This window comes from Anser cygnoides, chromosome 9 (assembly GCF_040182565.1).
Source record: "Anser cygnoides isolate HZ-2024a breed goose chromosome 9, Taihu_goose_T2T_genome, whole genome shotgun sequence".
NCBI classification, from domain to species: Eukaryota; Metazoa; Chordata; class Aves; order Anseriformes; family Anatidae; genus Anser; species Anser cygnoides.
This window is the reverse complement of record NC_089881.1, coordinates 8,441,841-8,464,024: the sequence shown is the minus strand read 5'-3', so window position 1 is coordinate 8,464,024 and position 22,184 is coordinate 8,441,841. Positions and strand designations below refer to the sequence as shown.

The window sequence follows — 22,184 nt, the reverse complement described above, 5'->3', positions numbered from 1 at the left end:
GCTCTGGGAAGTCCTTCTGGTGTTCTCATGGGCGTCTCCTGAACCAGTTTCTTCCCCTGCAAGAGAAAAAATGCCACACAGGCTCCGTGGGGTCTTTCAGAGCTCTCAGTTACTTACTGGCAATAGGGTTGCACTCGGCATGAAATTTCAAACGTGCTAACAATTTTAGCTAGATCCAACATATAATTCATTTATACCGTAAACATTTTTATGGGAATTATGACAGAGCCTAAAATAGGCCAGTGTTAACCCTCTTTTTTTTTTTTTTTGGCTGCATAGATACAAATCTAATATAAATTGCAAGTGATGACAAGTCTGGTATTTAGAAGAGCCAAGTTTACATGAGTGGGCAATAAAAGCTAGGCTGTAACAAAAGCCTTACGCCTCCTACAGTGTCTTTCTAAAGGTTTCCAGAATTTGAACAGCTTACTTCCTACCCATGTACAAAGCAGGAGGAGAGCAACGCTGCTCTGACAAAACTGCATGTCTTTGTTGTTGTTGTCGTTTTGCTTTTACTAAAGAAAAAGGGGAGAAAAATCCCAGAAATTCAGATTCTGTGTACCTGAGTCAACGCACACATCCTCACCTGCCCAAGATAAGTATAGTGGTTGATTTGCAGCTAGATCTGACAAGGCTTATCTGGTTTATCAAAAAAACATGGTTAAAAAAAACACTCCCTGGAGAGAAACACAAGCCCCCTCAGCCAAATATTCCTTTTGCTTTCTGCGTGTGCACTCAAGTAAAGGTACAGCCACAACTGAGAAGAGTTATTCTTCTCTCTCGCATAACGTGAAGGTGACTCTTTCTAACCCAGCACTTTTGATGTTTGTTTTCACTTGCAAATTTTACCAATCTAGCAGGGAAACATCTTCACTTGCTTCAGGTGAGGATACAAGGCACAGCACAGAAAAATCAGATATTGTTTTGGAGTGGATTACACGTGCATGGCCATGGAGGTGTTAGATCCTAGCAAACACACCAGAAACAGTATGCCACGGAGATGGAAATGCCCTGGTGCATTTGCAGGGCAGATGAATGTAGGAAAGAGCCCGTGGACGAGTGTATAAATGTTAACTGGTGTCCTGAGAAGGGAGCTGCCCACAGCCCCGTATGCAGCATGCTGTCACCTGGAGCTAATGAGCTAACTGGGTTGTAGCAGGAGCAAGCTGTGCCTCAGCCTGCTTTGGGGCTCGCTCCAGGTGAGGAGCCTCTTTTCTCAGGGTCTGCAAGTGAGGGCTGCTCTCTGAAGAGAGGGCTTACAAGGAAGAGGACGTGCCTGTTTGTAAAATGCAGATGAAGGAAAATTGGTAAGTGGTCCTCTTAGCTCTGTTCTTGTATGCAAATATATTTTTTAAACTCAGCAAGCTGCTTAGCAGCCTTTTTTTGTGAAAGGTGTGGAAAACAGGTTTGATACACAAGGCTTTGGTCATCTGGATAACACAATGGAAGGAGATTTGGTGTCTTTTGGAGTCTTTAACTCATAGATTACGTTGTGTGCAGCTTGTTTGCTGTTTTCGAGCTGAGTTCAGGAGGTTTCTCTCAGGGGAATGTGTCAGAGGGCTGCAAACAGCTCTTGCTCTCTCCCTTGAAAAAGGAAGGAGCCCTCATAGGGGCCAGCCTTAACCCACCATCTTTGAAACACCCTCTCTTTATAGCCAGGCAAATCCTCCTTTTGGGGGTGCTGCTACTTATCCCCCAGGGTGCCAGCTCGGCCTTCAGCGGGGGTCTCAGGCCATCGTCCAGCTGTTACAGGAGGGGTTCTGCAACCCCCAGCTCATCGCCTGGCCACCTACTTGCTTCGCGTGCGTGCTGCAGGCGCTACCTGCCCGCAGGCAGCGTGCACCCAGCGGCAGGACAAACGCCCGCCTGTGGGAGAGGATGAGGTGCCGCGGTGGGATGTGTGTCTCTCCACACTCGTGTGGGTTTGTAGCTGTTTGTTCTGTTGCCTAAACCTGAAATTTCGTGTGTGAGAAGGACGAAATTTCATAAGGAACGCTTCGTTTGTCAGGTCAGTGTTGGAGCTTCTCCTACATGCAACGCTCTGCTGCTAAACTCTGTTCGAGGTACAGGGAACAAAACTAATTTGGGGAGAAAACTTAAGCAGTGTGTATTTGAAAAAATCCTCTGTTCAGAGTACATTTTGAGAGGATACACAGATACTTACAAAGGCAGGAAAATGAACAGGTAAAAACTGTCCTCTAGGTTTGAGCAAAAACCTCAAATGGCTTGGAAAAATGTACGTCTAATGCAATTTTTTCCAGATAATTCTCCAAAAGCCAGAGAAGATGCAATCTTCAAGGGCATAATGCTAAATTAACCCCATCTTATTTTCTGCATGAAGTTGAGCATGTTAGCTAACATAAGGGGACACACAGTTGTGTGTCTTCTTACTGCAGCTGTTATTAAATTCAGAAGCCCAGAAGGAGAGGGGAGGCTGTGCTATGCAGCTAATGTGACACTGAAAACGATTTTCAGTGTGATACAAAAATAGATGGTGAGAGAGAAGGGGAGGAGCAGAGGGAGTTGACTGAAAGTGCTTTAGTTTGTTGCAAGCAACTTCTGGCAGGAGCTAGATCTCTTTAAACAGAAACAGAGACTTCCCAAAATGCAGTGAGCTTGTTTTGCTGTCTGCATGCCAGTGCTGAGCGTGCTGCCTGTTTTGAAGGTCAGCGTGGACTGAAAGCTGTATTTCTGGGAATAAAATCAGCTCGAAATGACTATGTGCCCATTCATGCAGAAATCCTGCGGTGCTCTTTTCCTGCCTGGCCCTGGAGTCCTCTACAACAACAATAGTACGGCACTTCCATGAGCCCACTCGATTTTAAACCCATGACAAAACCCTTTCAGTAGATGCCAATGGCTGTTCTTCAGGTCAGAGAAAGTTAGACTCTTAGTCTGGGCAGCTGTAGTTTGCAGTTTCAAAGAGCTCTAAGATCTCCTATGGGTTTGCGATGACCCTGGAGTGGAAAGCGGTTTGCTGTAGGGGACCAGCAGGAGTTTACAAAATCCCTGTTGCAGACGGGCGCGGTGTAAGCACGGCAGAAACTGTCTATGGAGGGGTGAGCTTCTGTCCCCTTCAGCAGGAAGAAATGGTCTGCGGTGGTATTAATCCTTCTTGTCAGTGCATGGGAACCTCAGAAGGAGGCCCATTACACCAGGATGATTGAACCGGGTTGAGCCCTTGACAGGTTCAGCCTGTAGGTCACCTTTATAACTAACCTGCCACAGTCTAAAATACAGAATATCTGAGTCCTTCTCTGGTACTGAATGAGTATGAGGAAATTCAGGGCTGTACATGGTGAAAATAATACTGGTGTTTGTAGCATTTGTTTTAATTCACCAAAGAGAATAACAGCACTAATGTGCGTGAGAGTAGGTTGTATTTCATTAAAAGCCAGTTTCAGCTACATCCAGCAAGATAAGCGTAGGAAAACTGAACTGCATGCTCTAACTTGTGGTTTGTATATTACCAAATCAGTGTTACTTACAGTGTATGCACCATTACTTAAACGTTAATCTTAACAAGAGTACGGAGGGGGAACTCAGCTTTTTCTTGCTCGCCTGAGTGTTCCACGCCTCTTCATAGATGCTGAATAGCAGCATTACTGTTTTAAAATACTTCTCAAAAATGGAGCCAGATCTTTAACTGGGATAAATCAAGGAAGTACGCTGTCTTCAAGAAAGTTGTAAATCAACTTCATGAGCTAAGAATCCGTTTCCCTGAGTTGATTTTTTTTCCCCCTCAGTTATCTTGATGAGTGTTATGCTATTTGATTTTCTCCCAGCTTACCAAGGTATATTAAAGGTCAGGCCATGTTTCCTAAGAATATATGGGTGAGGGGGGCATTTACACTTGAATTTAGGAAAACAGGCAGAGCAAATGGTTAAAACTGGGCCTCCTGTGTCTAGAACAACTGCAAAGCAATTTGCTATTAGGGCAATGGAGTTTTCTAGGTAATTTAGAGGCTGCTGGCTCATCTCAACTACCAACCAGAATGTGTATTTTAAAACTCAGTGTCATGGCAGAAGAACAGCTGCTCTCCTTCAATGATAATCGTACAGGCTCTGTGAATGCAAAAGGTCCTAGCTGAGGAATTAAAGGAAAGTGATAAAACTCTTCTTGTTAGAACTGAGATGCTCTAAGCATTTGTAACAAGAAGCAACTTAATGTTGTTCGGTAGCACTGTCATGGCGATAATTTGAGTCTGACCAGATGTAACTAACTGTTTGGGGCAAAACCGGGGAAGGACCAGTCCAGCGTGGCTGCAGTCGTGTGAGGGTGGCACGACTCTGGGCAGGCAGCAGCCAGTGAGCACTCTGCATTTCCCAGTCCCTGCAGTCCCCAGGGACTCCTGTAAGGCTGGGGGACACGGTGTATGTTACAATTCTCCGTAGATCAGCAGTTTCCCTGAAGCTGGACACAGTGGCCTAATTCCATCATCACTCGTTATCCTTCCCACGTTGTGAGCAGGTGGTTTCTGTAGGTCTGCGTTTGGAATTTCCCTAGGTTAAGCCATATGAAAATGCTTTATTCAGTAATCTTCCAGCACAAGCAAAAAAGCATCTTTGGAAAAGATGATACAGAAATTAATAACAGCTGAGCTGATGCCATCACCTGAGGTCACACTGCTTTTTGCAAAGTGTGCTTTGCTGGCATACCCCACTGTGCCCAGCTGCAGCTGTGTGGTCACAAGGGAGCTGAATAAATAAATAAATCAATACAGGAAAGTTCCAAAACTGGGCCTGTGAAACCATCTGCTGCAGAACCACCATTAACTCAATTGCTGAATTCAAAAGCAGCTGGGAATGCCTGAGTATCTACTTCTGAGGTTTCTGGTTGCGATGAGGTTGCATTTCAAAGCTCTTCTGTGGATCAGCAAAAGCTGGAAGCTTTTCACCTTTTGTTTCCAAGGTGAGCTGAGGCTGCAGGGACTTTGCTACAACACCGTGTATCGCAGTACTTCGGTGGGCATTGGCCGTGGGCGATAGCGGTGTGACCGCTGCACCAGCGCCTCCTCAGGAGTCACTTTGATCTTGCTCCCCCAAAGTGTGCTCTGCACAGTCCCACGCCACTGCTTGCTTAACTTCGAGTTAAAAATTTGCTCTCTGTTTACCTAATAACGTACCTCTTGCTTGAAGTGTGAAGCCCCTGATGTGGAGTTTTCCAGGAACCCATCTGAGCTGGGTGGCTTTACCAGCAGCTCTTCCTTTGAAGTTGGAAGGTGTGTGCTCCACCAATGGCAGGGTTTGGCTTGTGTTTGCTTGTCAAACAGTAAGAACAAAAAATAAAAAATTAACGAGCATCCTGGAAAGTAACCAGGAAATGGTGTTTTCTGTGAGAATGGGAGAGCTGTAAAATAAGTTTCAGGAAATTTTATTCAAATAAGTAAGTAAATAAAGAGCATCAGTCAGATACCTAATGGCCAAAGTGCCTGCTGTGCCAGCTTGGAACTCCAAGTCCTGGTTGGTGGTCATGAGTGTCCCAAGTCAGTGCAATTTTGCTGCAATATAAATATTTTAAAGCCATTTTACTGAACTGAATACACTTCAGAAATCCTGTAGTGCTACAGGAGTTGTTTCCACTTACAAACCTGAGTAACCCTGTGCCCGGTTTGTAAACCTGAGGGGTTCCTCTCGTGTGACAGATGTGAGGATGCAGTGCTCCAACAGGAGACTGCAAGAAGCGATTTTGTGCTGCTTTGCCAGCGTGATTCTCACTTATCAGACTTACAGCATTCAGCATGATTTAAGAGGTTTGTTCCTGCTCTGCAGGGACTCCGCTGGCTTTTATTGCCGAATGCTATACGCTTGCACAAGGGGAAGAAGCAAAAAGCTGCACGGTGCTGCACTGGTGCTTATAGCAGAGAGGGGAGCTGCTGCCTCTGGGGGTGACTTTAGAGGGCTCTGCTCTTGTGTGCTCTTCCCACAGCACGCACTTTCCCGTAATAGTGCAGTATGTGAGCAGATTGCATGCTGTATTGTGCTGCTGATGTTTGTAAGTCTGATGCATGTGTATATTTTAATTTGAAGTCTGAGAAAGCTCATCAATTTTTATTGATAATAGATCAGAGTATGTTGTCAATGCATAAGAATTTATAGCTTTGCTGATTTATGGTTTATGTAGTCTGTCTTGTCTTTTGGGAGGTGATGGAGTCTCCAGGTACTTTCCTCATACCTGTGGATTCATAACTTCTACCAGCACAGCAATATCCCCTCTGAGGATGGGGCGCAGACTGTGGCTTGGACACTGGAAATGTTTGCATGCGCTTAAAAATATAGCAGCCTGTACCCATGCAGCAGGGGCTCTCGGGGCAGGGGCTTCCCCTTGCAGGAGATGAGATAGGTACAGGGCCAGGAGCCTGCTGTTCCTGTCTGCTTGTCATAAACTGGGGGAAAAAAACACCATTTTTTTATTCATCTCAGCCATTTAAATATGTGCATGTGGCTGTCCCCCTCTTGCACATTTTTTTTTCTATTTGTAATTTTCTGGCATGCTTTCTTCCTGGAAGCTGGAGCTATTATCATTTATTCTCTCAGGACTCAATGCCTCTGTTGATCTCTGAGTCACTTTCCCAATTACAAATCAATTTATCCAGTATTGCTGCTTGCTGCTATGAGCAGCAACAAGAAACACTCATCTCTCGGACTGAAATTTCCTGAAGGGAAGGAGAGACATGGACGTGGTGTGTCTTTGGGCTGTGACTTCTTTTACAGAGCTGCTAGACTTGTGTATTTATTGAAACATGCTGGATGTTTCAAAAGGCATCTGGGGGAAGTGCTGTGGCTCATTTACCGCAGGTAACTCTGCAGTGGGAGGGTGCCAAACCCTCAGGGTTGGGGTGTTTTGGTGTGCATCTTTTCCCCCTCGCCTTCCCCAGACTCCTGGCACACCAGCTTTCACGCTGGCCCCGGTTCTGGCTCTGCAGGCACGGGGTCAGCCTGCTCAGGAGAAGGTCAGAGCTGCCCGACGGGTCCAGAGCTCAACTACAGACCCACAAAAGAAATGGCTTGCCGTCTGGGTAGCCTGAGATCGCTCTTTCTGGTTATTGACAAACGCAGATAGTTAGCTGTTTGTTATTCAGAACAGGAAATGCTGTTAAAAGTATTCTTAAAAGGTGTTTTCACCACCATGAAATCTGCAGCATCTGTGGCCCAGCCCTTGCACCGAATACACTGGTGTGGATCCCTGGTGTGGCAGCTGAGTCTGTTGTCCTTTAAACGCCTGCAGGGAAATCACACATCTGAAAAACAGGGAAATGGTATTTGCTTTGGGGTTGCTTGCCAACGCGGAGAAATCTCGTAAGTCAGTACGTCAATATCTAAAGGGCATCAGAGTGTGAACCAGCCGTGCCGCCGGGTTTTCAGGGAAGAGACCAAAGCAGGAACCTCTTCCGAGCTGCTGGAGCTGCAGCGAGGACAGCCCTGGAAAGGAACAGGGGGATGGCAGGTCACCCCAAAGCAGAGCTGGCATCTGACCCATGGAGCTGCTGCTTCAAAGCTGGCTGTTTAGGAAGTTGCAGTGTCACTTGCCTGGATCTCATGCTGATCCCGTAAATAAACCTCTGCCTTGATGGATGACCAGTAGTTGGTTCTGCCTTGAAGCCGAAAGGGTCAGACCCAAGCCCCTTGTTTGGGGGATCAGGTCCCTTCACTGGCTTGCACCCATTCAAGAGGCGGCAGCCCTATGGCCCGCGGGGGTTTCTGTAACCAGCTCCCTCCCCGGTGCCTCCCAGCAGGGCTGGCTGGATTTTTGTGCCCCGTGCCGTGATTACCTCACCCTTATCTGGAAGCGAGTTTGGAGAAGTACAGGTAAAATAAACACCACGTCTCTCTTCTCGGAAACACGGATGTCTGTCTGGCAGAGATGTCTGCAACCTTCCAGGTTAATGAGTAGCTCTGGTGCGGCGCGGGGCGGCAGCGCTCCTCCAGCCTGGCACTGGGGGGAAGCTCGGTGCGTGGAGGCCTCCCCAGCGAGGGAGGCACCACAGCCTGCGTGGCGATGAGCAGCCGTGGCACAGATGCCCACCTTAGGGAGCATCTTTTCAAAAGATTGGATGAAGCTCCTATTTTTGCTTTGATTATTCTTCTGTTGTTCCACAAGATATTTTTATTCCATCGTATTCTGTGTTTTTTTTCTTTTGCAAAGTGAAATTATTTTGTGATAAAGTGCCATGCTGCGTTAAATAATTCTGGTAATCAAGAAATCTTGGATGTTTCGTCCTCCTAGCTGCATGCTCTCAAGGGTTCGCATATCTTCCCCAGAGCTTGTATATGTTATGGTACTCCTTTGATACATATCTTACGTCTGATAGAATAGCTAGCTAGTTGTAATTTTTTTTTCTTTTACTGTATTTGTAAATCCAGCTATCAGATGTGACGATGGGCTACTGTGGGCAGGCTTGCCCTTTTTCATACCTTTCATACCTCCAGAAGAATCAGGACTTTAATTTCATATAGGCAGAGATGGTAGACTTAAAGTTGATCATATGGAAAGATTTTTCCACAAAGAACGAGCAGGGCTGAACAAAAAGCTGGCAAATGCTGTGGATAGCAAGAGCTCCACCCGGAATGAGTGGGCAGGCTTGGGGCAGTCTGTGCAGACCTTCTCCTTCCACCTTCAAAGCCCAAGCCCAACAGTACGTTTTAGAGTAAGCTTTGATAAATAAATCCTCCCTATTTTCCCCTTCAGGAAGGGTCAATCAAGTGAGCCAACATTTACCATCAACATGGTACATAGTAGATTAACCTTATGGGTTTATTCCGGTATTTAAACTGCGTATTTGTCGATACCTGGATTAAACAGCCCAAGCAATGGGGTTTATCTGAGTATGCCACAGTTGATTCTGGCAAGTAGAGTGGATTTGGCTTGTGACTGCTTTAACACAGCAGTTCTGCTCCTTGTTTTGTTTGTGTTCTAAAGAGAGCTGTTCCTACCAGGTTGAAGGAAATCAACAATTCTGACACATTGTTTAATCAAACGATTGTTAACATCCAGGGGACTTTTCCTAGTAGCAGTCGAGCGCTGTTTATATTTTAATAATCACTGTGGTTGTTAACAAGGGTAAAGAAAATGGAGTCCTTCAGCAAGCGTTGCTCCGTTGCCACCATGCTCCAAGTAAGCGTTGACGAAATTTATTATTTCCATGCTTTTTCGGGTGGTCCATAGACAGCCACCATTAATTTTCCCTTAAGCTCTGCTCATGTGGAGGTGTTGCAAACATTTAAGACCTTGTTCTCAAAGATGGTATGAGGAGAAAAGCATTAAGACTTTTTCTCTTCCTGCCTTTGAGCCTGGGATGGGTTTCCATGGTGTCTGAAATCCTGCTGTAAGAGTTGGCGCCAGTCTGAAGTATAATGAAACTGCTTCTTAGTTGCCCCCTGGGGTGTTTGGGTGGAGCTTTAGCAGCAGCCCTGAAGACTTCAGTAGCGCTGGGGATGATTTTACCAACTCATGAACAAACATGGGCTTATATAGTAAGTCATAAAAGCCTCTTAGGCACATGATTGTTCTCTTGTAAAGAATAACTAAAACCTCAATTTTGAAAGAAAAAAAAATCACACCACCCCTCATCTCTATTTATACTAAAAATAAACATATTGTTATGAGACACACTCTTCTTTTGGGATTGAAAAGAAAAGATCTTGTCAATTACCATATTTGAGTGAGTTCTCTTGGCTTTTTTCCCATTTTCCTCCACCTCGTTTTTATTTCAGTTGTCAGACGGCCATTTCAAGGTAAAAAAAAAAAAAAAAAAAAAGATTTTTTTTTTTTTCAATAGAAGTCATGACTAGAAAGTACTTGTTGTTCCTTTAACATGCACAAAGACATTGCTTGGGCCCTGGTGCGCCATCCCTGCGCAGAGCTGGCACCCTGCTGCAGCCCACCCCCGGGCAGGCAGAGAGCGGCTGCGAGGGGTTGCTGGAGGTCTGCCTGACCATGCAAAAGCCCTGGGGAACCTTCTTCTGAGACATTTGAAACCTCGGTGTTTTTCGTGCTAATTTTAAACTCGGAGATGTTTCTCATGGAATATTTATAGACTCGCTGGCTCTTAAAAGGCCCAGAGGGCCCCCTCCGTAGAGCAGGCCAGAGAACTTCACCCGGGGAGACTGGCCAGGACAGCAAATATTTATTTTTTTCCTACTCACGTGCAGGATCCAGCCTCCATAGGTAGCTGCACAAACTTACTGCAGCTTCCTACCTGGGTGCGTTTGGATGGACCACGCTGATGCTAAGGGAGCGGCTGGGAGGTGTTCAGGAGGAGCTGCGTAGGTGTGCGGGGCAGGGGCCAGAGACGCTCCAGGCAGTCCTGTCATTGCAGGAGACCTTTCACAGGGATACCCTAATTTTCTGACTGTATTTGAGTTATGTACATGTGCGAGGTGGGATCTTTCCTCTGTGCAAGAGTCGCCCCAGTCTGATGTGAATAAATTACTGCAGTCAGGCAGTTTCCCAAAGCAATGGCTGGTAATTATTCATGGGGTTGACTTGAGTTGTTCTGAAAGGACCACAACAGATGTGCTTAAAAACAACAAACAAGCAAAACCAAATGCAGAGTAGGGTTGAAGGAAGGGTGAGGATGTACCAGGAGGAGGACTAGCCTCGGAGGAGAAGGGTTTGTGACAGAAGCGTATTCGTTTCAGGCTGGAGGCCACAGCCACTGGACTGTCACTTCAGCCTGTCGCATCTCCTCATTCCCTAATTGCCCCAGTGGTGTGAACAGACCTTAAACTGGTGTAGCAAAGCCATCAGTCTTTGTACAGCCAATGTGGCATACAGGCATGGCAGAACCAGCCGCAGGGTTTAAGAAGTATTAGAAATACTTGTTTGGGACACTTTGTTCTGTTATCTATAACTGCTTGGATAAATCTGTTTCCCGTGTTTATGGTAAAACAGGATTGTGTTCTCTTTGACTTAAACCTCTTGTACCTTGTGTTTTATACCTTTCTTTTCATAGCTACTGGAATTCACGCTTCATCCACTTCAGGCTGCAGAAGTACATTGGCAGGCAATTTGGAGTGAGTGAAATCAGATCCTCTGCATTCATCCCTCCTGTGTTTCCTTTCAAAGTATGTTTTTCTTTTTGGCTCACAGTGCCTGTTGTTAGAGCTGTTTGTGGCTGGTACCAAGTGCATTTTAGCGTATTTGGATCGCTAGTGTGACACTTGAACCCTAATTAGTGGACCTGTTCTCAATTTCTTTGCCTTCAGAAGCACTTCAGGCTTTTAAATCTCATATTTGGGAGGTATTTTGCAAGGGCTCATTAGTTGTGAGTAGCAGGCTATGATTTACTGGATGAAAACATGGCTATTGTGTCTAATGCTGGCTGCTGCGTGGCTGGAAGCACTGGGAAGTCTCTCCTCTTAGCAGCATCGAACGTGACATGGCAAATGCATTGCCATCAGGATGTAGCAGCAGGCATCCCTTGAGCTCGTTAAGATCTTTGGCTTCATTTTTGTCTTTAATTATAGCTGTAGCTTAGGGTGCTGAGGGTACGTAGCTGGGCCAAGCTGCCTTGTGCAGAAGCCGCCAGCTTCTCGTTGTGGTGCCTCGTTAAAGAGGAGGCTGTTTGGGTCTGGGGCAGCTCCACCAGCTGGGGGAGCCAGGCCTGGGGCAGAGCCCCTCTTCACACCTGTGTGCCTGTGTCAGCATGTGGGACCATGCCAAAAAGGTGAACTCGGTTTTATCTGACCCATTTCTCATGATTTTGGGCCCAGTTATCAGTTACTGGATCAGGGCAGGGCTGTTGTCCCACTGGCCTGTCACAGTGCTGAAGCTGGAGATCAGCTTTCAACCATCCTGGCACGAATTTTTCCTTTTATTTTACTCTCCCATTCCTGAAAGCACTTCTGGTTAATGAGAAGAGCAGTTAAGCAGCCTGGGTCAGGAATTCTGCCAGTCCTGCATGCATTTGGGTCAATGCAAGTCTGGAGAGGCTGTCCTAGTGCAGGTTGCTTAATTAGGATGCTAAAATCCAGGTTGGGTTTATGCTGCAGATGTGCACTATCCTCATCCCTTATTTGCATGTTGGCTGATGCTAAGAAGGGAGACCTCTGAAGACAAGGGGTAGTTGGAACTGCTTGCTATTAATTTCCTCTTGTATTGGTTTAGCTTAATCATACATTTGATTCTTCGATTTGCGCCCAAATATTTATGCAAAGTCTCTCTCTTGGGACTTTCCAGGGGTTGGTTCTGCATGCAGTGAAATGTCTGCTTTAAAGCTAGATAGCATTTTCTTGGCACACAAAAATGGGATGCAAAACTGTTCCAGGAGCAATTTTCAGTCATTTGGCTATTTTTCAGACGTTAAAGGTTCTGAAGAGCAGATAAGAGACAGCTGAATGCTTGCCTGCTTGTTGCCCATCCCACAATACCGCTTGTCACACTGATAGGGAACACTAATAGCAATTTGGGATTGTGTTCTCAGTAATTAAACCTGCTTCCAGGAAACCACTGCTGCGTGTTCCTCTAGAAAAGTTACTAATTGCCATCTGTTAAGATATTCTTTCCCTGAAACAGTGATGGCAAGGGACTTGGGGCTGCCTCTCCAGCCCCTCCTGTGAAAGGAGAGCGTGGTGCAGGCACTGAGCGAGCACCCCAGCCCCTAAGCTCCGCGTAACTCTTTGCCCCGGCAGAAAACTGGAGCAGCCCCTGGCACCTCAGCGATGCAGCGAGCCCCTCCAGGCCTCGCAGTCCCCTCTGCTCGCCTCCTTGTGCACTCTTGGTCGTGGTTTTTCTGCTTTCAGGGTCCTCTGTGGTGTGACCTCCTGCTGGAGCTCAGGTGAGGCTCTTACCAGCCGTCTTTCCGCAGTTGCCTAACAGACAGGAAATTTCTCCTTACAGCGCAAAAGGCTCTCTTGTCCCCTTAATTTTGCTTACCCCTTGCCTGGAGGCATTTACTCAATGCCATTGTTGTTTTGTCTGTTCTCTGGATCAGAGATTTCTGAACATTAACAGAAGGGGACAGCGGGGTGCTAACGCAGGCACAGAAATCATTTCAGAAATACTGTGAAATGGGAGGAAAACAAAAGCCGCATCACTTAATGAGGGATCCCCTATAGGTCCCCGCAGCGCCAGGCACTGATGTGCTGGAACTCCGGTGTTGGACTCTCCAGCGTGCCCTGTTTGCAGGGCACATCCCTGTTCCTGGCCGTGATGGGGCTTTTCCTTCTGTCCTTGCTCAGCCCCCAGCCCTGCCTCACAAAGCCACCCACCAGGGATGCTGCAGGAGGAAAACCGCTCAATTTGGGTACAGCAGCACGGGGTTATCTCTGATAGAGGCATTGCCCTGGGCTGTCACTCCAGGGGTGCTGCCAGCAGACATATTTTCCTGTAAGAGTTTTCCTTGCTGGGACCTGGGCTGGTCCCAGGTTAGCCCGGACACATCCTGCCATGGCTTGAGCCGTGCTCCTCGGCGTGTCTTGCTGCTGTCCCAGGGGCCGCTGGCGGTTGCTCAAAGGGCCAAGAAAACCATAGTCAAACTAAGCATGTACCCAACCCTAGTAGTAAAAGTTTGTGGTGGGCTTAAGGGCCATGTTTGGCATGGATAAATCCAGTTTAACTTGTCTACCTGTCGCATTGTAATGCTATATGTGATAAGAAATGACTTCAATGAACACCTGTGGAAAAAATAACTCCTCCACAGGGTCTGTGTTGTTTCATGCAGCGATCCTGAACAATAACCTACAGTTTTTAAGCAGCCCCAGCTGATTTAACTCTGGCTGCATGTGTTTGAAGTGATGCACGATCGTCTTTGCTGGGCAGAGACCGCAGCCTTCGAAGTCTGCCACGTGCGCGGAGGACTAGCCGGACATCCTCACGTCTCCACAGCATGACTTGGCCTCGGTTTGTGACAGCTTTCTGTAAGCAATGCCAGCTCCCACAGTTAGCTGAGGGCTCCCATCCTTCCCCTGGGTAGCGGGGTCGGCGGGTCGCAGTTACGAGTTTGGAAAGTTTGGATGGGGCTGGTGCCGCCTGGCGTGGGAGCAGCGCTTGTTTTGCTCGGATGCTTTTCCCCTGCTAGGCGATGGGAACGTCTCTTTGATGTTCCAGGCCGTTCCATGGGAGAACTTGCATTAAAAATAAATAAAGAAAGAATGAGGAAAGGAAAGTGTTGCTCATATTGCAGTGAAAAAGTCAGGGAATTCTCCCTGAGGCTGAGTGCGGGCACAGAAGGCAGCACGTCGTCCTCTGAGATGCACTGCGTCAGGCAGCGAACAGGGCTGGGGGACGGGCCTGCAGAAACCTTGTACTTGCTGGGAATTTCTCGTGCCCCAGTAAGAACACCCCCAGTTACTGCCAGACCTAAAACCAGACGTTTCTGTGAACATTTATAAAAGTTAATGCTTCTGTTCTAAATGTTTCCCTAAGTTTAAATCATCAAAGACAACCTAAAAGTGCTACAAGGTTAATTCCAAATAATTCCAGCTCTTCAGGACTTCCAAAATTAAAATTATCAGAGATGAACAGGCATGGGGACTGCACCAGGAGAAGCAGCAAACATTGCTCCTCACATGAGCAAAGCAGCACAGTGCTACAGGTGGTATTGGAGCCCCAAAGTGCCAGCTTTTGATCAGTGTTTTGCCATCTTTGAAATGACCTTTTTTTTTTCCCAAATTCTGTTCTTTGCAGAATCTTGATACTTGAACTTTGCTGGTCCGGAGCAGACACTGCAATGTGTGACTTCCCTGTGCAAGGGGAGCTCTGGGTTTTGCTGAGCCCCGTTTTTTCAAGACGAGCCCAAAGCAGGATTGCCCAGTGCGCAGAGGTGGGACGGGGGGGCTGCTGCAGGACGGGCAGCCTGCTGCGGGGCTCCAGCTGGCTCTGTGCTGCGGAAACCAACTCGATTGGGAACAAGGAGCCCTTCGGCTCCTATGTGTGTTATGCCACACACGAACACTGATCCCTTTTGTCTCCCCCAGGCTTCATATTTCACTACGTCTGGAGAAATGGCCCTTTTACAGGTTGTCGTGCAAGCCCTTCTGCGCAGTGCCCCAGGAAGCACCAAAAATGCTTACGGGAAGCTTTGTGGGGAAGCCAGCAGGAGTATTTGTGTGCTGAGTCACCTTGAGACTAATTTAAAACTGTTCAAAAAGCAGCACATGGCTGTAATTGCCCACCGAGGGAATTCTAATACCAAGTACTTCATAAGCATCCTGTGAATGTGCACATTCAATCTTTTATGACACTTGTCTGTGAGTTGAAAGAAAAAAGTGTTATTTGCCACAAGGCAAATAAAGTTGTTAATCACAATATTTCTGTCAGTGGGAGGTGAATATTTTGCTCAGACACCCACAGGCATCGGTAGCTCAGATTTATGCACAGATGTCTCGGAGAGAGAGCTCACTTTTATCTTTTGCTATTGTATTTCACGCAGGTGATTTTGTATATTTTCCTAGTATTCAGATCGTATTTTGTTTTTAATTTGCCACAAGTTGGTGTAAGATTTTACAGGATGATCAGGCTGTGTGGTGGAGCAGAAGTAGCTGGATTGGGCCAAGGGCTGTGGCGTGTATCTGTGGGATGCTAAAGGAGGGAGAAGAGTGGCGTTTTGCATCGTAAGCACTTGACTTTGGGGCTCTGGGGGAGAGGCACTGAATTGATTTTGTCTGTTTGTTTTTTTCATTTTACTATTATATTTATTTATTTATTTATATTTATTTATTCAACCCTTTCCTCTTGTTTCAGGTTAAGATCAGAGAAGACAGACAAACCTGTATCACGTAATACTCTTTTTAAGTATTTCCTCCCTTCCTAAAAACACCTTGCACTTTTCAAACTGATACTGCCAGAGCATGGCTTCACAGGTAAGAAGGAAAGGTTTTAGTTTATTTGCCAGCAGTAGGAAATGATTATTTTCACCCTACAGTTTGGGCAGAAGTGCTTCCAATACAGTGTTTATGTGGTGAGGCAGTGGATGTCACAGGCAGGAGAAGGATATGGAGGAGAGACTGATGCAGCAAAAAGCAAGGTCAGGTTTTAAATAGAGGTTACTGTGGACACAGCAAATTCCTGGCTGATATTGCTGATACATACTGCGCAGAAATAACAGAGTCATCACATTGCTGTGAAAATAGAATGAGTTTTCAGCAATGGCTATAGTAGTTGCTCGGTGATGTCCAGAACCAGAGAACTAAAGTTCTTCAGGCAGATCAAGGTGAACACCACTGGTGTTAGAAGTTAGCCTCAGAAACAGTTTCTGTGGCTTAATGAGCATTTCCTTGAAGCTCTGAAACAATGGGCAGTGATACGGTGGCAAGTTTAGCAGTAGCTCATTGTCTCTCGTAATTAAAAGAAAATTTTCTTGGGGAGGATATACTGACGTTTTTCAAGGCAAATAAGTTGCTGATACTACCATTCAGAAGCAATGCAGGATCAGCTTAGAGTTTATTTTTAGGGATGCTTTTGCATCCCACCTAACACCACAGTCTTTGCATTATGTTTAAAAGCTTACCACTGCCTTTGTAAAACCTGGGAACATGCTACCTGCATTTGTAACCAAACTTTGTACTTTGACTAAACATGAAGTTGGCATTAATTTTGGGAGCAGAAAATGCAGTTATTCTCCAGGCTGGGAAACCCTGCTTTCTGGAGGAAGCAAGGATGCCTGTGGATTGCAGGCAGGGGGCTGTGCAGGCTCCAGCAATAGCAGCTGCACGTTTCTTCCCTGAACGCAGAAATCTTGGCGCTTGGTTTCTTGCCTGGGACAAAGTGTGATTTTATGGTTAGTAGAACACCTTACATGCAGGAAGATATAAAACATCTGTAAGAAGTTGCTTTTGCCTCAAACTGCTCATTAATTTCAACCAGAACTCCATCTCTTTTTGCAGTAGAGATGTAGCCTGCAGGGAGTTGAGCTCTTGTGCTTGGAAATCCACAGGAGCTTTCTATCTCTTCACAGATGCTGGAGATCCATCACATCACCTGCAGCATCCCCATGTTCACTCCTTGCCCAAGCGGAGGCTCCAGAGTGAATGTTTTTGGGTCAGGCAGGTAAGAAAGGGCACCCTCTCTTCTCAGGGTTTGCGAAGATGCAAAGAAATCATAGGTTGGACAAGACCCTTAAGATCATCAGGTCCACCATCACCTAACACTACCAAGTCCACCCCTCATGGGCCATAGAAGGCTCTGTAGCTGTAAGGAGAGGTTTTTTAATAAACAAAAGAGGTTAAGTAACCATCTTAAATATCACAGTATTAAAGTAATTCATGGCAGCTGGTGTTTGCAAAAGCTCGGGTAACCATCGTGCTGTGCTGCTGAACGGTTTCTGGACTCTGCGCGCTGCCTTCCCCTCCTTCTGCATCTTTGATGCTTTACTGGGTAATGGCTGACTGTGGCACGTTCTTCTCGAGAGTGGTTTTTTTGGACACCATATGATTTCTATGTGTAAAGTCCAATGTTAGCAGAACAGGAGCCCCGAGACATGTTCATCCAAGGCTGCGCAGTGTGCTTGTGCTTGGGGTGCCCGAGCTCGAGCAGGGGCAGTCCTGGCAGGTGGCAAAGCCCAGGCCTCGCTGCCAGCCAGGGGGTCTCCAGGTGCCTCCCTTCCTGGGGCGGCGGGGGCCCTGTGCTGGTCTCCCAGTAGCTGTGCTCCTGGGTGGGCACCTGGCTGCTGTGGTGGAAAACCTGTGGTTTTGGTTTCATGCTCCACAGCTACTGCTTCACCTTACCTGCAGACGGATGAAAAAACCAGCCATTTACCGCAGAAAGGCTTTTTGTTCGCTGTACACTAGAGCGGGATAATGGTGCTGATGCTGTCTGTCACTGCTGTCTTCTGATTTGGCTTTCTCTTTGCCCACAGCCACCTGGCCTTGGGCAGTGTCTGTGAGTCCGTCCAGGTGCAGACTTAGGGTCGGTGCCTGCGGGGCTGGGCCCAGCCCTGCTGGAAGGGCAAGGCCTTGCTCCTGGATTTGAATTGTTGTTACGCTTTTCTTTGTTTGCCAGGCCTGTAAGACAAGAACTAATGGGCGAGAGGGTGTTCTCTACTGGCGACTGCTGGTGAGAGGCGACTTTGCATCTGACCTGCTGACGTGCGGGGATTTAAACCCATGCTTCAAGGACTGCTGCAAGGGGAGCTGCTGGAGCAAAATACAGGTGGGATTTGCTCACTTGTTATGCTTCCTTGTTGGTTTTTTTTTTTCTTTTTTCCTCCTTCCTTGTGCTAAAATGGCTTTGTATTCCCTATGATGTGGGGCCGGGGAGACATTCCTTGGTGCCGTCCCAGAGCAGGGCGCATCTGGGCTGGTTGCAAACGCAAGCCCTCTGCTCCACTTTCCCTTCTCCCACGGCAGTAATGCTGCTGTCCCATCCCCACCGCTGTAAGGTGAAGTGGTTTTCACCTAAATCCAGAAGATTTCAGGTAATGTGGCTGCAGGGGGCCCCCTCTCACTGGGTTTGCAGAGGGGGCTTGGGAGAAGCTGCTGTGACTCGCCATGGGCTTCAAGCAGGCATGCTGGTGCTCCTACAGGTGTCCTGAAGTCACACGTCTCACCTGGGCCTAGAAGGCACTTTGTATGTCATGGATGTGTCAGTGGGAAGCATGATTAATGTTTTTTTACTCCCACCCTTCTGTGCTCCCACCCAAGAGCAGCCCCAGCAGAAGCAGAGGCTCCTGCCTGCCCTGGCCGGGGGGCAGAGATGGGATTAACTCATGTTTTTCTCCCGATTTGATTTGATTCTGCCCAAAGCCCCAGGGCAATAATAAGCTTAAGTTAAATGTTTACCTCTGCAAATGTGGATCATAAAGTGATTTTTATCTAATTCCCTTTTATCTTCCAGATGCTCACTGCTGGACCTGAGACAAAATCCAGACCCGTGGCACTGCCAGTGTTTGTGCCCAGCACTGCTGTGTTTATCCCTGGGACTCGTGGCCAAACACAGATGCTATTCACAGCAAAGCAAAAACTTCGGCATCAACCAGGGGAGCAGATATTGGACATGTCAGTAGGTGGCTTGTGACGAGTCAGTGTGACTGCAGAGGTGTCAGTGTCACTTCCTGATGGTTGGGGTTTCTTGCTTCCCCGGTGGCTTCAGCCCTGCTTGAAAATGACTTCAGTACTGCCCGAAGTTGTCCCACAGACCCGTGTTGTTCATTGCGGTGGTGGTATTGGAGCATTTCTAAAGCTGAGCTCAATGTGAACTCATGCTAGGAAGGGACCTGTTCGTCCTCAGAGCAGCACAAAAGCACGTGAGTGCCAGTGAGCCCAGCAGGTGGATTATTTGGCTCATTAATGCTTTGTGCTTCCTGGCAAAGCTAGCTCTGCATCCAGCAGAATTTTTGTTCTTTTCTTTCTGTTCTCCTCAGCACCACAGCTGGTGCACGTTCTGTAGGGATTTTGTGCAAAGATGCCCAAAAGAGAAGAGAGAGGAACTGTTGTGGAAATGTTGCTCCCTTCATATTGCAGAAGACTTCTTGCCCATACTGCCTTATGCTCCGGCAGCAACACAGAGCATGAAAACCCACCTTTTTGTTAGATCCCAGGATGCTGAGGATAAAGCTTAGCAAGATAACACACATGTGAAGGTGCCTTCGAAAGATCAACAGCTATGTTCCTCCTTTATGGGGTGGTGGCATTCTGGGGCAGTAATTGTGGGATCACGGTCCAGAGTGGAGCTCAATGAGATGCTTCTCCTGTGCCTGATGATCCAAATGCATGACTTGATAACCCCACCTCATTCTCTCTGCACTGGGTGGATTAGCACAACTAAAAGCAAATATCCCTTGGGGATAAATTAATGGCTCGTGGTCACTTACAGGATGGCTTTGGCTTGCTTTCAAGGGATAAGCTTCATGCTGCCTTCCATTTGTGTTTGCTAAACTCCAGCCCCTTGCCTTGCCTGGACCCTGCCAGCAGCTGGATCATACATGACACTGCTTTTTAGCACTTTTTTTTTCTTCTGACACTGCTTTTTAGCAATTTTTTTCTTTTCTTTTCTTTTTTTTTTTTTTTCAGGGTTCATTCTCACACTTTCAGAGAGGTGAATCAGATTTCTCATCTTCAGAAACCAAAGTAGCAAAATCTCAGCTCAGCTGGGAGCTGTTTATGGGGAGGCAGGGGAGGAACCTAAAAACCTAAGTTCAGCATCTGTGTTTTCTGTGTGAGAACCGCAGACAGCAGATCACCGCACCTGGAAGGATCTGAAGGGGGAGAGGTCTCCGGCAAGCCCCATTGCAGTAAACAGGAGCAGCATTGGCCATGCAACAGGAGTGATGCATGAAGCCCGAGGACTCCCCTGTAGTCTCTTATTTTGCAGCCCTTGCAGTGTGACGAGGTGCCGTTCTCCCCGCACCCTGTGCAGAGGACTGTCTCTTTGCTTGGTTTTTGTGTTTCCTTGAATTGGTTGCAAATGATACGGATGGATAACAGCTAAGCAGTCCCAAAGTGGCAGTGAAGGCAGGGTGGGGAGAGGGTGACAACAGGACCAGTTTGCTGTGAATAAGCCTTCTGACCTCCCTGCAGCTGACTTAAAGCTGAAGCTAAAACTCCAGCTGGCTGAAACCTGAGTGACTCTGTCAAAGTCCAGCAAAACCAGAAAAAACACGCTGCTTGGTGCCGTTCTTTTGGAAAGTGGGGAGGAAGCGGCTCCCCTCTCACCTGGGTGCATTGCTTCTTTTTCTTTTTATTTGTTCGTTCATTCATTCATTATGTCTTTAGCATCAGCTTGGAATAACGTCCTCTTGGCAGCCTGAGGCTGCTCTGCCATAACCCCGCCGACCGTCTGGAGGGCAGGCTGCCGGCAATAGGCAGCTATTGCAAAGTGCAGCTGAAAGGCACTTTTTCGCCTTAAATTCTTCCATCTTACGGCTCCTGTGCGGGACGGGCTCCTCCGAGCTCTCCGCCTGCCTCCGCCCGGCCCCGGGCTGCGGCCGCGGAGCTGCACCGCGCGGCACCGCCGGGGGTCCGGGGGGGGTCCGGGGGGCTCCGGCTGCTGGTGTCCCCTCCTCAGCATCCCTGAAGGACAGCAATGTAACTGCGGGTGGCGCTAGCAGTCAGCTGGGCTGTCTGGACATATGCATTTAAAAAAAAAAAAAAAGTAAAACGTTTTCTCCACCGACATAACTGAGAAAAGCAACCTTCTCCGTGTGATTGCCTCGTGCTTGCATGCTGGGTTACCTTCTCAGGGGGACAAGGCCCTGGTTTGGGAAGGTGGCGTGTTGTCTGCGGCTTTCACCTCCGGCACCGAGGGCTCAGCCCCGCGGACCCTGCAGCTCGAAATTGCCTGTGGTAAACGAGATAGGGTGCTAGCGTCCTGCCGGCTTGCTTCGGAGGGCTTTCAACAGTTGTTGCTGATGGCTCCGCTTCTGGGGGGGCCATAGGAAACAAGTTTGCGTACATAAATAATGGCTGATACACATCGAGGTTCACGGGCCCCATCGGTGTAGATAAGACGAAGCGTACACGGTGGCTGCCTACATGTGGCACTGCCTGTGCAGGCAGGCAAAGGGCTTTGCAAGCAGAAACGAGGGGAATGGGCTTCACATGGGGCTTGTCTGCTGGGTGCTCAGGAACAGGAGAATCCGGGTGGCATGCTCAGAAACTCTGATGTAATTACAAATATATAGTCATACAAGTAACGCTCAGGACCAGCTTGTTTAAAGAGTAACGGAGACAAAAAGAGACTGCAGCCTCCAGTGGCAACAAAGCTGAAAAGATCATTCGCACAGGCTTGAGATGTTTTAGGCTGTTCATTGAAAATATGTAAAATAATCATTTTAATAAAGCTCTGAACTGACCATTTTGTTTTGTGATATGATTTGCAGTTGAACATTGTGGAGTAGTTCTCACTCCCTACTAAAAAGAAACGCAGCACTTACCTTAAGAGAACACACTTGATGTGAAATTGTGTTCTGAAAAGTAAATCTATTAAAAACATCTGTTGAGATTTCACATTTATTTGTACCCATTTTTCGAAGTTTGCCCAGTATCTGTGCAAATTCAGCCAAGTTACCAGATGATCAGATAAACTGATGTGCTGCTGTGCAGCATTTTGGTTGCAGATCAGATGCCAAATCCCTTTGCTGTGTTAAATAGTGAGTGAGTGACAGAGCAAGAGAATGAGAGATTTAGGCAAGGCAGAAATAGCAAAGACACACGGTGCTTTGCAGATGTGGCGAGCTCTGTCCATGCAGCACCGGTGGCTGAGCACCTCGGTCACTCTCCTTTTGGGGATGTGGTCTGCATCCCTG

General features: G+C 47.3%; 1 long non-coding RNA gene across 3 annotated transcripts; it reads left to right on the top strand.

Annotated features, from left to right (window-relative positions):
• The first annotated feature begins 1,318 nt into the window (after positions 1–1,318).
• Positions 1,319–21,731, top strand: LOC106040288 (uncharacterized). Of its 3 annotated transcripts, XR_010833691.1 has the most exons (6): positions 1,319–10,203; positions 10,956–11,067; positions 15,686–15,804; positions 16,899–16,990; positions 17,942–18,091; positions 18,776–21,731. It is a non-coding gene; the product is annotated as an uncharacterized lncRNA (long non-coding RNA). The 3 variants fall into 3 exon arrangements; XR_010833690.1 differs by having other exon boundaries at positions 1,324–11,067; XR_010833692.1 differs by lacking the exons at positions 1,319–10,203; positions 10,956–11,067 and adding an exon at positions 11,074–13,860.
• The last annotated feature ends 453 nt before the right edge of the window (positions 21,732–22,184 follow it).